The following is a 13,758-nucleotide window of genomic DNA, read 5'->3' as shown; positions in this document are numbered from 1 at the left end:
CGAGCACCCGGCCCCCGCACCCTACCCCGCTCCACCGCCGCCAACGGGCACCCCCCGCACCCTCCCCCGCTCCACCGACGCTGCCAATGATATTTTCAAGTAACAAATTTGAACATATTTTTTAAAAAATTATTACTGTTTTTATAAAAAAAATTACTGTTATGATTTAAACAAGTTTGAACATATTTAAACACAAATAAATATCAAAAACAGCATTTAAAATGCATAAAAAAATATTAGGGAGCCTGGGAATCAAACCCAAGACCTCCTAGTGTGTGTGCTGCGTGCTGACCAGTCGGGCTAGTGGGTGGGTTCTATTGTAGATAGGGTTAGGGTGTAGATATGGTTAGTGGGCTAGATTAAAACAAAATTCTAATGGTGCACCGAGGGGAGGTGCGCCATTAGAATAGTCATACTTATGGCGCATGGTAGGGTGGTGCGCCATTAGAACCCTCCCCTAGCTATCCTCCCTCTCCCTCGCCAGATCCCCTTCGACCCTCTCTCCCTCGCCACCAGATCCACCCGCGCGCTGCCCCGACCCACGACGCCGCCACCCCAACCCTCACCGGACTCCACCCCCGCCGCCCCCGTGCCCCCGCGCCCCCACCCCACCGCCCCGACCCTCGCCGGACTCCTCCTCGCCGTTTGCGCCTTCTTCCACCTCCGGCCACCGCGGCCTCACCGTCTGTGGAGGTATCTGCTCGACGGATGCGCTCCTCGACGACAGCGCGAGCCTCCCCGCGCGGCTGCTGCTCATCGACGACGGTTAGTCTTTGTCCCTCCCTCCCTCTCTCCCCCGCTCATCCCCATGCCCCCACGGGGCGGCGACCTAGGGTTAGGAGCAGGAGCTCGCTGCCGCCGCCCCGTCGTGCCGCCGCTGCTGCTTCTTGCGGCCGCCTTTCCCGCGCGCTCGTGCGCGGATGCCGGGCCCCACGTGCTCGTGCGTTGCCGCCGCCGCTGTCACGCGGCTGCTGCTTCTTGTTGTCAGTTTGCTGCCATACTTTCAATTCCTGCCATGCTTATCTTCAATTAACCATAGGGTTCCTAAGGTTTCTCAGATTGAGATATAAGTAATGGCCACTATAGATAGATGCGTGCAAATCACATGTTGTTAAGATTTCCATACATGTAGCTACCATTTGGTCATACAAATTGGTGCTCCTGCATATTGTTTTTGGTCCTTATAAATTGTTCAGTAGTGTTCCTGGAGGATGACTAAGGAATTAGTGCTCTGTTATGATTTCTTGATAGAATTGTCGAACTACTGTCCTATGTATTAGTACTGATTATTTGGGTCCTTATCCTTGCTTCAAAGGATGCTGGTAGGTAAATCGGTGGCCTTATTAACCATGCTATGCCATTGTTAGCTGTATTAGTACTGATTATTTGGTTAGCTGTAGTAGGAGAGTGCCTGCTGATTAGTGTTTATTTGCTTTTTTGGCGCTTAATTAGTTATTTGTCTGAAGTAGTGTTAGTTCTGATCATGATTGTTGTGCTTATGGCTTTAGAAAATGATAAACTGTTTGAATCTGATAGGCAGGTGTCCTTTTAGATTTTGTTGGTAAATCTGTTTTATTCAATGGTTATTGACAGTAGATTATCATTCCTATTTTAGGAAGGTCTATTCCTGCAATATCATTGTTACCTTTTATTTCGACTACTACTCCTAGGACTTGCTCCAGATTTTAGGATTTCTTTTCTTTTAGGATTTATTTTCTTCTAGGACTAGGTTTTTATTATTTTTCTGTTGTGATTGTTTTTTGAGCTCTTTCTTTTTCATTTCCTACTATCCTTATCCTAATTGTCTTAAATTGTTATGATGTGTGTAACAGGATTAGATCTTGGATTTGCTAGTGGACTTTGGGAGTTTCTTAGCCAGCTTGGTGACTCCATATTTTTCACTATTTCAGCAAGTCTTTTGTAAGCATTAAACTTTCAGCACTACATTTCTATCTTATGTGTACATCTGTTTGCTTCCAATTGCTATATATGTATTGTTGTTACTAAAAATGATGAAGCTCTTGTCAATTGCTATATATATATGTGTGTATGATGATCCTCCTTTCCTGCAGTAGTATAACTAGGATATAAAGCACATTGAACTAACAATCTTGTATGGTGCCTAAACTACAATGATTCAGGAACATCAGATGACTCGAGGGTTGCAGTACATTGAATGCATTTGCAAATGCAGCCAAAACCTGACATATACCAAAAAAGATTGTTATATTCCTCCCTGGTACAATAAATAATAAACTAAAATAGTTCCTGGTACAAAAAGAATAAACTATACATAGTTAATTTCTTCTCTTCAACATCTTTCTGAATGACCCTAATTGTCACTGACAATATTTGGACAGATTGAAAACAATTTAACTTCAGTACTTCAAGTAATTTGCATGAAAGATTTTTGAAGTCCAACTTCTGAATCCAGAATTTGATTAGTTCCATAAATTTGTATGACCATAGATTTAGAAAATTTTCAGAGATTTGTATGACCAAAGATACAGTTCAGATTTGATTAGTTCCATAAATTTGTATGACCAAATATATATTTCAGATTTTTATAGTTTCAGAGATTTGTATGACCAAAGATACAGTTCAGATTTGAATTGTTTCAGAAATTGGTATGACCAAAGATGCTATTGTATATAAATGGGCTGTTGTAGAACTGTTCTTCATCTTTACAATGCTGTTGTATAGAAATATGCTGAATTTTCTGCTCTGATTGTTGCTCAAAGAAATTTAGCAAAAAAAATGGGGTCCTGGGAGACGCCGCTGCTGCTTGAGGCCCTTGAGAGGCCCTTCGTGTCGTGATGATTTTGCAGGTACCCCGAGAGGCCCTTGAGTTTGCCGGAATGTCGATTAACTTCCGTTCCGGCAAATTCGGGTACTCCATATGTCCTATTTTCAGCAAAGGTCATGCTGAAATTTCCCGTGAATTTTAGCATGACTTTGCTAAAAATCGGACATACGAGGTACTTGCTACTAATGCATGGGCCGGGGTATCTTAGTACTTAATTAAGTAGGATCAACTGCCCCTTTATTCTTGCTGTATTAAACCATAGGTGGCAATAGAGCCAAGTGATTAGTGCCAAGTGATTAGGCCCAACCTAGGGTGCCTCGGCATCGATAAACCCTAAATGATGAAAACTTAACTTGGCTGCCCGGGATGCCTCGGTGTCGATGAGAACCTAAATGATGTACGCTTAGGCTTTTAGGGTACCTCGGCGTCGACAAACCCTAAATGATGAAAGCTTAGGCTTTTAGGGTGCCTCGGTGTCGACAAACCCTAAATGATGAGACCATGATCTTATTCCTTGATAATAACTAACTTTTTGACCAATCTTTTTTCCTATTTAGAGCGAAACATGGCCCACAACGATGAGGCCGGTGGTTTGGGCGGCAAGCAATTCTGGGAGTTGTCCCAGGAGATGGAGGAACAACCTCACCGCTATGAGGACGCCGCGGAAAACACCGATCCTAATTACACAACCCCTAGTGGCGTCGGGGATGACACCACTAATGGTGCCGCCGAGGATGCCACCACGGATGATGGCGGCACACACACAGATGGCAGCCAACCGAAGAAGCAAAGGAAGGACCGACGCCCGAATGCGCTCCGCACCGTCAAGGAGGAATTCACTCAAGTGGACTCCGACGGGAATCCAACGGAGCCCAAACATATAGTCAAGGGGTACTCGGTTCAGCTTGGGTGCATTCTCCGGAGCACCGTCTCGATCAACACTGAGAACCTTAGGCATAAAGACCGAGGGAATTTGCGCAACCTTCTCTTGAAGAAGCTGCACGAACGATACAAGTTCCCCGCCGAATTTGAAAACACACGCCTCTCAGGGAATAAAGTGAACAGTGCCGCCCTCACAAAGATGAGCACGGCCCTGTCTACTTGGAAAAGCGCGGTGAAGAGAATGATTGATAAAGGTGATACTTATGAGAAGATCAAGGCAAAATATCCTTTGATGAGCGAAGATGAGTACAAGGAGTTCAAGATCAAGTGCGAGAGCAGTGCAACCTCCGAATCAAGTCAGTTGGGGAAAGAAATGCGGGAGTTGAACTTAGGGGAACACAAACTCGGTCCCGGCGGTTACAGAGTGGCGGAGCCTTTATGGGACAAGGAGGACGCGGAGCGTGCCGAGCAATGCCTACCGCCCCGCTTCGAGAAATACAGCGGTGACAAGCAGACCAGGAACTATGTCAGGGCCCGGTACAAGGAGGACCCGATAACAAGGGAGCTTACCACGGATCCGAAGACCAGGGCGCTTGAGCTTCTTCCGGTAAGGAATACACCCCCGCGTAATTAGCTCCATATGGTTGCACTCTAATTAATCCCCAATATTTCTAAATGGTTCACGTTCCTTTCGCAGGACACTGAAAGCAGTAGCGCGGGGTCGTCTAAGAGCTCCCCTTTCGACACCCCTTTAAATAGGGCGCTGAACGTAATGAAAAATAAGGATAAGCTCACTAAGCCGACGTCAGCTGGTCGTGTGGCCGGCAAAGGCTTGTCCACAAAATGGGGGTCATACTATACCGCTGGTGTGCGGAAGGAGAAAAAGACCAGCTCGGAAAGCCAGACGTGCGAGGTTGAAGAACTCAAGGCACAAGTGGCGCGGATTCCGGAGCTTGTCCAAGAGCAAGTGCAACAACAACTTGGAACGACGCTCAACGCCATGGTGCCTACGTTGATTCATGGGATGACGGCGTGGATTGCGGGCGGCCAACAGGGGCCTCCCCCGGTTCCCAGCTTCACGGCCAGCAACTCGCACAGCGCGCAGGCGGCTCCATTGGTGTCTCCGGCGGCGCCATTGGTGTCTTCGGCGGAGGCGGTATTCGTGTCTCCGGCGCCGGCACGGGCATTGGAGCTTAATGCACCCGGGTGTACGCCGGCCAGCACCTCGCCAGCAAGTGCCCCCTCCGTCAGTTGCACGCCCGCCGTTGGCGGTGCCTCGACATTATACGAGCTCGACGGCATCACGGTAACTAAGCCTCTCGGCTGATGACTTCATCTCCTTGCCTTTGACTGGGCATCCCTGATGCCCTGTACATGTTTTCGCAGGGCACCGCCGACGTTCCTTGCACTCTTCTGCACTTCATGGGCGCCGAGTTGGTCGATGTCACCAAGGGCAGAATCGTTCAACCGGGCAACCCCACGTTCCATGGTAATCCGATGCAACCCACAATCTATATGTTTGAAGTGGTTCGGGTGCTGCCAGGCTGCGACGAGCTGTTACCTTCGATTCGACCCGCTGGGGCCGACGAAGAAGATGAGATGACCCTCAGCACCTGCGTAAACTGGCCCCTGCTTTGGCCGAAGAGCCAGATTCGTTTGGGGGCGGGGGACACCACCCCACAGACAAGACCGCCAGTCGTGCCGGCGCCAAGTCATGGCGAGAACGCCGCAACGCTACCGGACCTGCCGGACATCCCTATGGCACAGGATCCGGACAGCCCTATGGCACAGGATCCGGACGGCGACGACAACGACGACGGTACATTTACCAAAGTTGATAAGTACTTTGCCGAACATGGGTACGCTGACAAGTTCTGCGGGCCTCTTTCTCAAGAACCCAATCAAGACGACCGCGATCTAGCTGGTACGGCGGAGAAATCCAATTGCAACAGGCGTCGTCTGGCGTTCAGTTCTCAGGACACGCCTCCAGCTCCCGCCTTCACCGAGCCTCAGATAGCTGAGGTGCGAAATATTATCAGCCCCAACATGCTCAAGAAGGCGGTCTGTGAGCAGAACTCGGTCCCATTACAGGAGATCAAGAAGAAGGGACGGAAACGAAAGACTAACAAGGGCGCCGGTGCGAGCCAGCCGGCACCGAGTTCGATCCGTGCTCAGGACGGGCCACCTTCACCTAAGGATATCTCGAGGAGGGTGCATGTGGCGGGTAGGGCGATGCTACCGCCAAATATGCTGAATGCTGCAACCGGTGCTATGCGGAGTCTGCACGACAGTGTTCTTTCTATAGAGAAGCGGCATCTCAAAGAGAAGGATGTGGCATACCCGGTTTTCGTGGCCAAGGTGCCAGAGGGCAAGAGCTTTGTGGATGGCGACATCGGGGGTCCTGTGGTTTGATGACATCTTTGCTATGTTTAACCTTCATCCGCTGCACTACACCTTCGTTCGGCTATTTTTGCTGAGTATGGAGATGCGGATCATTAGAAACAAGACCCCGGACATCATGATAGTCGACCCCTTCTACATGCGTGCCAAGCACTTGAGCAGTGCTGGGGACCGCCAAGTTGCGAGTTCACACCTCGAAGGCGTCATTCTGGCAAACCCAGATAAGGATAACTTCCTTGTGGTTTACTTTCCCGAGTAAGTCATCCCTTAACCGCCCCGTAACATATGATTTCTTAGATTTCGATCGTTCTTTTTTTTCTAACATTCCGTGTTCTATGCAGTGACACACATTGCACACTCATTCTCTTAAGCCCGAAATATTCCATGGCCACGTATTTAGACCCGAACCGTAACTCCAAGATAGACTACACAAATGTCAAGAAAGTTCTTGATGATGTTCTCCCCGCCTACGCCAAATCTGGAGGCACCCTCATTAGGGCAGTTCGTAAGTACGGCAAGCACATGTTCTCACACAATACGAAGTTCTGCTGCGTCAAGCAGCCGCCTGGCGGTCAGAAGGATGCCTACTACGCCCTCCATCACATGCGGGCGATCGTAAGGGACCATCATCAACTTCTGCTACCAGATAATCTCAAAGATTGGGCCGCGAGCTTGTCGGCAGTCCAGGATGCGGACCTCAGACAAGAATTCTTTCGCATCCAGTCGGAGTTTGCGGACATCATCCATCAAGATGTCCTTCATACCTCGGGGCAGTTCTTCCTCAGATATCAACCGTCCAACAGTGAGATAGATGAAATGCTACAAATGCAGGGTGACAACGACCGCGATTTAATGACCATCACGACAGACGGCGGCTTCATCCACGTTCCTGTCCGATGAGTCGAGTCGAAAGTAGTGATGTGTAGTTCTGAAACATTGATTGGCTCATGTTGTAATTATACTTTAATGAATTCGTATGTCTCTTTGGTTTGGACAGTCGTTCAACTTAGATGTAATGAATGCTATTTATTAGTAGGACCATGAATCGTGCTATTAATGTCTTCCTTTTCTCTTCCGATCCTTTTGTTGCATACTTACATATTGCTTATGTATTGTCTGTTGTTTGGCTTGTGCATAGAGATGCCGTCGTATGTCGTGTACAAGGGTAAGGTTCCCGGAGTCTACGACGACTGGGAGGAGTGTCGGAGACAGGTTCACCGTTTTAGCGGTAACAGTTACAAAGGGTACACCACTAGGGCGGAGGCCGAATGTAGATACGCCTGCTATCTAGAGGGAGAGAGGAGGGAGCGTTGGAGGAACCGGATGAAGACCAGTTTGATCGCGATGATGCTCATCGTGATGACCACAGCTCTCTTCTATGTGATGGTAGTTTAGATGATCGATATCGACTTGTAATGTGAAGGCAAACTCGATACTCGCGGTCTTGAGACTTGTAATGTTTTATCTTTGTTCGGTCTTTTGAATTCGGAGACTAATATGATGAATTGTATTCGGAGACTAATCTTCTATTGTATTCGATGAATCTGATGTTGCTGTGTGCTGCTGTCTATATTCTGTCACCTGTGCAAAAATCAGAAAAGCAAAAAAAAAAAAAACCTAATATTCATACTAATGGCGCACCACACAAGACACTAATGGCGCACTGTGATCATCACACTAATGGCGCATTAACTGCTGGTGCGCCATTAGAATGCCAAAGCACATGGGTACATATGGCCCCCTGGAAGGCATTCTAATGGCGCACTGCAGGCTATACTAATGGCGCACTACGTGGTGCGCCATTAGAACACCAGATACTAATGACGCACCGGTGGTGCGCCATTAGAATTTAATTCTAATGACGTGATGCCAGTGGCGCACCGGTAGTGCGCCATTAGAAGGCAAATTCGGTGCGCCACTAGCATGCCTTTTCCTAGTAGTATAGTGATTAGTGGGGCTTAGATAGAAAGAGAATAGTATGATTCCCAGTTTGATCAGAAAAGAAGTAGAAGATCAATATGTTAGTTGAGGTACAGTATGAGGTACACCGCCGTGAGCGCCGCCATGAGCTCCAGCGCCTCACCGGAGCTGCAGCAGGTGTACTGTCGCGGGCGAGCATGCCGATGAGACGATGAAGTCCACTGCAGCAGGTGTACTGTCTACCTCAAATCAACAAAATCAAAAGGAATTTTGAAATGATTTGATTCTACATAATCAACTTCCATGGATCAAATGCATATAGTATAATCTAATGTTATTTGCGAAACCTTTTGAACTACCAACTACTAAGTTGCATCCAAGCACGAAATATAATTTCAGGCAGAAGCTCACCTCGACAGTAGATTGGAACTTCCTTGATAGTTTCGATTCCATGTAGTTGGGCCGAACTTCAATCAAAAGTTTGTTCAACCCCTCCCAAGGCTTTATTGGAGTTGTAAGGTACTATAGACGTAAAATGAGCATGACTATCTCCATAAACAAACAATAACGTAAATAGAGCAAGGAAACAGCACATACTTTACTGTTGTGTTCAGTATATGGTGCTTCCATCTTTTGTTCAAATCTTCTACAGCCCCATACTGCATCACCGATACAAAAGGGTGAGAACTAAGAAGACAAACAAAACCATTAGGGGCCTAGATAAAATGTTGTTTGCTGCTAATCTCACTTTCAAAATCGTTATTAGCACTTAACAAAACAAAACATATCAGAATTTCCTAACAAATAAAAAGCTATAGTTCACACTCTGTTTCTCTTTCAGAAATTACAAAGTATCATGTGAATGCCCAAGATAAGACATTATACATGCTATACTAAAAGTAAGATGGCATCAAACGAACTATGAATCCATTTATGATCTGACCAACACAGGGGAAAGAAACAACAGCTACCTGAATGATCGCCCAGACGGCAGCCGCGAGGGGCACCCAGTTAGACAATGGCACGACCCAGCACTCAACGAACCACGCGAAGAGGCCGAGCAGGATTAATTTTCTTGGAAGATACTGACTTCTCAAAAGTCAGATGCCATGACCAGATCTTGCCATCTTCAGATACCGATGCTAGATATGTCATGGTCCCTTAATACATGTTCTGGTTCGACTCTATATCAAGAAATTATTGAGTGTGAAGATTGCACATGTGCGAAATCCTGAGATTGTTTGCCAATGTTAAGAATAGGGAAAAAAATAAAGAACAGAAATAATTCACCCGCCCTCCACAAGATCAGGTCGACGCCGTTATGCTGCATGAGCGACAGTAGCGCGTCCCGCACCGCCTGGAGCAGATCCCGCCGTCCCGCTCCCACATTTTCTTTATATGGGTAGGGATGGTTCAGAACATTTTTCTCGAATACGCATGAGCATGCGTATCATATATTAAAGAAGAAGCGGCAAAGAAGCCGGATAGAATGCCTTTCGGCCATTACAATGCCAATCACAGGAATTAGCATCCACATACACCAAACACACCCACCACGCGTACTACAATACTTGCTTCACCTAGGCCGACCTCATGCCGATGGCGATTGGGCAAGCCACAGAGCAACCGAGCCGCGTCACAACCGCTGCCGAAGACCTCTACAACAAGACCAAAACTCGCGACCAACACAGACCAACGTACTCAACCCATTGCGCCAAGAAGTCAGCAAGTGGACGGCAGGGCCTGGACGGACCTAGAGACGGCATCAAGGGATGGTTCAGAACATTCAGAGGGGCCATTCCCACAGACGATTTTGATTTCCTTAGAGCGATGATTAACCTAGCCAGCTAGTCATTTTCAGGCTTGGGAATAAAGCTTCAGAAAATCTCAAGGTTCCGTGATTCGAAGGTTATGTTCTCAAGACAGATTTGTATCGGTTTTTAGGAGATTCACATCAGATTTCAAACTAAGAATCTCATAGGTCATCCCCACGCTGAGCACAGCAATACTCATTCACATCAGAATTCAAACTAAGAATCTCATAGGTCATCCCCACGCTGAGCAGAGCACTACTCACCAGTGACGAGATCGAACGCAGATGGAGGCGCAGGAGAGGGAGCACGGAGATCCCAACCAGGAGCACGACCCTCCTTCCGAGTCCCCTCCCGGAGGATGAGCAGCGAGACAGAGAAACACGGGCAAAGGTCCGTGCTGCTGCTGCAGACGAGGCCGAGGTCGGAGGCGGTGACGTCGTCTGTCAGGGGTGGAGAACCTCTCTCCCGTCGCGGCCCCCTTCCGCTGCCGTACTCGAGGAAGAAAGGGAGAGGCGGAGGGCTAGAAATAGGCTAGGGCAGGGGAAAGGGGAGGAGCAGACGAGAGAAATGGCTGAGACGGCGGCGGCCGCGGCTTTGGAGGTTGCGTGCGAGAGCTGATGTGACGATGTGGGGCGAAAGAAAAGTAGAAGTTACCTTCCAAGGGAAGGAAGGGATCCATCGCTAGTTTTTTTATACTTCGCCACAGTAAAGACGGGGATGAGCGATGCCGATGGGAGCCTGATGGAATTTTTTTTATACTTCGCTACAGTAAAGACGGGGATGAGCGATGCCGATGGGAGCCTGATGGATGCATTTTTTTGTCGTACATGCGAACGCGCGAGGAATGCGAACGCGTGAGGAGGCGCCTTTGATGCGCACGTTAATGTTTTGGATATAAATAAACCGACGAGAACACGAAATCGGTGCTAGGTCAACAGTCTCCGCTCTGTTTTTCCCCAACTACGGTACGGGAGAGAGTTTTGCACCACGCGCCATGGCGGACGACGGCATGGATCCCACCCAGTACTACCACAACAGGCTCGGCGCGCTCGCCGCGCAGAAGGCCGCCGGCGTCAACCCCTACCCGCACGCCTTCCAGCCCACCGTCTCCGTCGCCGACTACGTCCACAGGTACAGGGGCCTGGCCGACGGGGAGAAGCTGGTCGACGTCACCGAGTCCCTGGCCAGGAGGATCATGAGCAAGAGGACGTCGTCCTCTAGCCTCCTCTTCTACGACCTCCATCGCGGCGGCGCCAAGGTCCAGGTCGTGGCAGACTCCGGGACCTCGGAGCTGGAGACTCCCGAGGAATTCTCCGCTTTCCACTCTGGCGTGAAGCTTGGCGACGTGGTCGACGTGCGTGGGTTCCCTGGTAAAAGCAACCGAGGCGAGCTCAGCATATTCCCTGCATGGTTTGTCGTGCTCTCGCCCTGCCTGCACATGCTGCCGCGGCAGCCTAATAGGCACCGGCGCGCGCCGCCGCTGCCGTGGGCGCCCGGCATGCCCAGGAACATGGAGAGCTACGCCCTCAAGGACCAGGAGACACGGTACCGCCGATGGTACCTCGATCTCATGGTGAACCCTGAGGTGAGGTCCGTCTTCACGGCGCGAGCCAGAGTCGTCTCCTTCATCAGGAGCTTCCTTGACAAGCGTGGGTTTTTGGAGGTGGACACCCCGATGATGAACGTGGTTGCCGGTGGCGCCGCCGCCAGGCCGTTCGTCACGCACCACAACGACCTGAACATGAAGTTGTACATGCGCATCGCGCCAGAGCTCTACCTGAAGCAGCTCGTCGTCGGCGGACTGGACCGCGTGTACGAGATCGGGAGGCAGTTCAGGAACGAAGGCATCGACACGACGCACAACCCCGAGTTCACGACGTGCGAGTTCTACATGGCCTATGCGGACTACAACGACCTGATGGAGCTCACGGAGGAGATGCTGGGCGGCATGGTGAAGGAGCTCACGGGCGGCTACAAGGTACAGTACCACGCCATCGGCGCCGACAAGCCGCCTATCGAGATCGATTTTACTCCTCCGTTCGCGCGGATCAACATGATCAAGGGACTGGAGGACATGGCCGATCTCAACATACCGGAGGAGGATCTGTCGACCGATGATGCCAGCGAGTACTTGATGGAGGCTTGTGCCAGGTACGACATTACGTGCCCGCTTCCACACACGACGGCACGGCTGCTGGACATGCTTGTCGGGCACTTCCTGGAGGAGACATGCGTGAACCCGACATTCATCATCAACCATCCGGTGATCATGAGCCCACTCGCAAAGTCACACAGGGACGAAGCCCGGCCTGGACTGACTGAAAGGTTTGAGCTGTTCATCAACAAGCATGAGGTGTGCAACGCCTACACGGAGCTGAATGACCCCGTCGTGCAGAGGGAGCGGTTTGAGGAGCAGCTCAGGGATCGTCAGGACGGTGACGATGAAGCGATGGCCATGGACGAAACCTTCTGCACTGCCCTTGAGTATGGCCTGCCGCCGACCGGAGGCTAGGGTCTGGGGATTGATCGCCTCACCATGTTGCTGACGGATTCCCAGAACATAAAGGAGGTCCTCCTGTTCCCGGCCATGAAGCCTCAAGACAGCTAGCTGTTTGAAAAGATGAAATTCTTGTCCTATGAAAGAAACAAAATGGAATTTAAGTTATGGACAGTAATTGCCCATTGTCAATAAGGTTTCCTAGTTCTGTGCTTTACAAATAGTTAATTTCTGTACTTCGAGAAATAACAAGCAATGTTAACTAGTTCTATGTTATTTTAATGGACAGTAACTGCCATTGTCAATATGGTTTTCTATTTCATTGAGTTGCTATAAGCCTATAACTAACCTCATGTTCATGTAATATGTTTTGGTGTTTTTTTCTTCTGAAAAAGAGGACAACTCCGGTCCCAGAATCCCACATACGACAAGATGTTTCTGCTCCAAACGGTAGAGCAGAAACATCTGCACTCGCCGGCCGAAGCAGATGCGAGCAAACTTAAAAAACTCCGCTCCCCAGGTAGGTAAGTTGCCGTGATTTGCTACAGAATCTTTTGTTCAAAAAAAATCTCATTGCATCCAACAAAGCTTTGCGATGTCTTGGTCCAAGTAAAAAAGTAGACGCAATGCCATCATTACTCAACCTTAAGCAAGAGACAGCACAGGTTGCAACCATGGAACACTTTAAAATTTGTAAGATGGCACCCTTTTTAAACACTTGATGATGTTGTACTGGAACAACCGCAGGGAGTCATATGGAAACATCAGAAACTTACACCTGATTGCTGTTATGTGTCGCTTGTTTTTCCAAGAATTGCATGGAATTTGTTCTGCGCCAGGTTTGCAGCGTATAGAAGTTCCAATCTGGCAAACATCTACAAGTCACATAGTAGTCCTCACATAATACATCAATTGAGTTGCAATGGACATATCTACTTACAGATTGTGTATAAACATGCTCAACTTATTCTCATGTCTTCAGGTCGGAAGGGAGCGGTTTATACTTTGAGCAAAATGTCACAGGGGCTTTGATCCAGTAGCACATCATTCCTTTTGTCTGACTAAATGACACGGTTTTGATGGACAGTTAGACAAAATAGCATAAATTGGGTTTTTGCTTGGTCTAGGATAATTTTCACCCTGGGCCCTTACACCTGGCTCGATCGACCCTTATTGACCAGAAGTAGTCGTTAATCCAAAGAAATAACAACGCTGCCGCAGCTTCTTTCTTTCACTCGGACCCATATTACGAAAGCAAGAAAGGCTGCTACCGGCCAGCAGACGAGGGGCATGCAGACCCCACGGCACCGGAATTTTTCACTAGTACGACAGATGGTCGAAGCGTCCGCGCTAGCATTCCCAGAATTCCGAGCATTGCCACCATGTCTTGCTAATTTTCTGATGCCTCCTAATCCTATATGCTTCCAGCAACATTGACT

General features: G+C 48.9%; 1 pseudogene; it reads left to right on the top strand.

Moving 5' to 3' along the window:
* The first annotated feature begins 10,180 nt into the window (after window positions 1-10,180).
* On the top strand, window positions 10,181-12,430 carry LOC119271815 (annotated as a pseudogene).
* Window positions 12,431-13,758: the final 1,328 nt, after the last annotated feature.

This window comes from Triticum dicoccoides, chromosome 3A (assembly GCF_002162155.2).
Source record: "Triticum dicoccoides isolate Atlit2015 ecotype Zavitan chromosome 3A, WEW_v2.0, whole genome shotgun sequence".
Taxonomy (NCBI): Eukaryota; Viridiplantae; Streptophyta; class Magnoliopsida; order Poales; family Poaceae; genus Triticum; species Triticum dicoccoides.
This window is presented reverse-complemented; position numbering and strand designations above follow the sequence as displayed.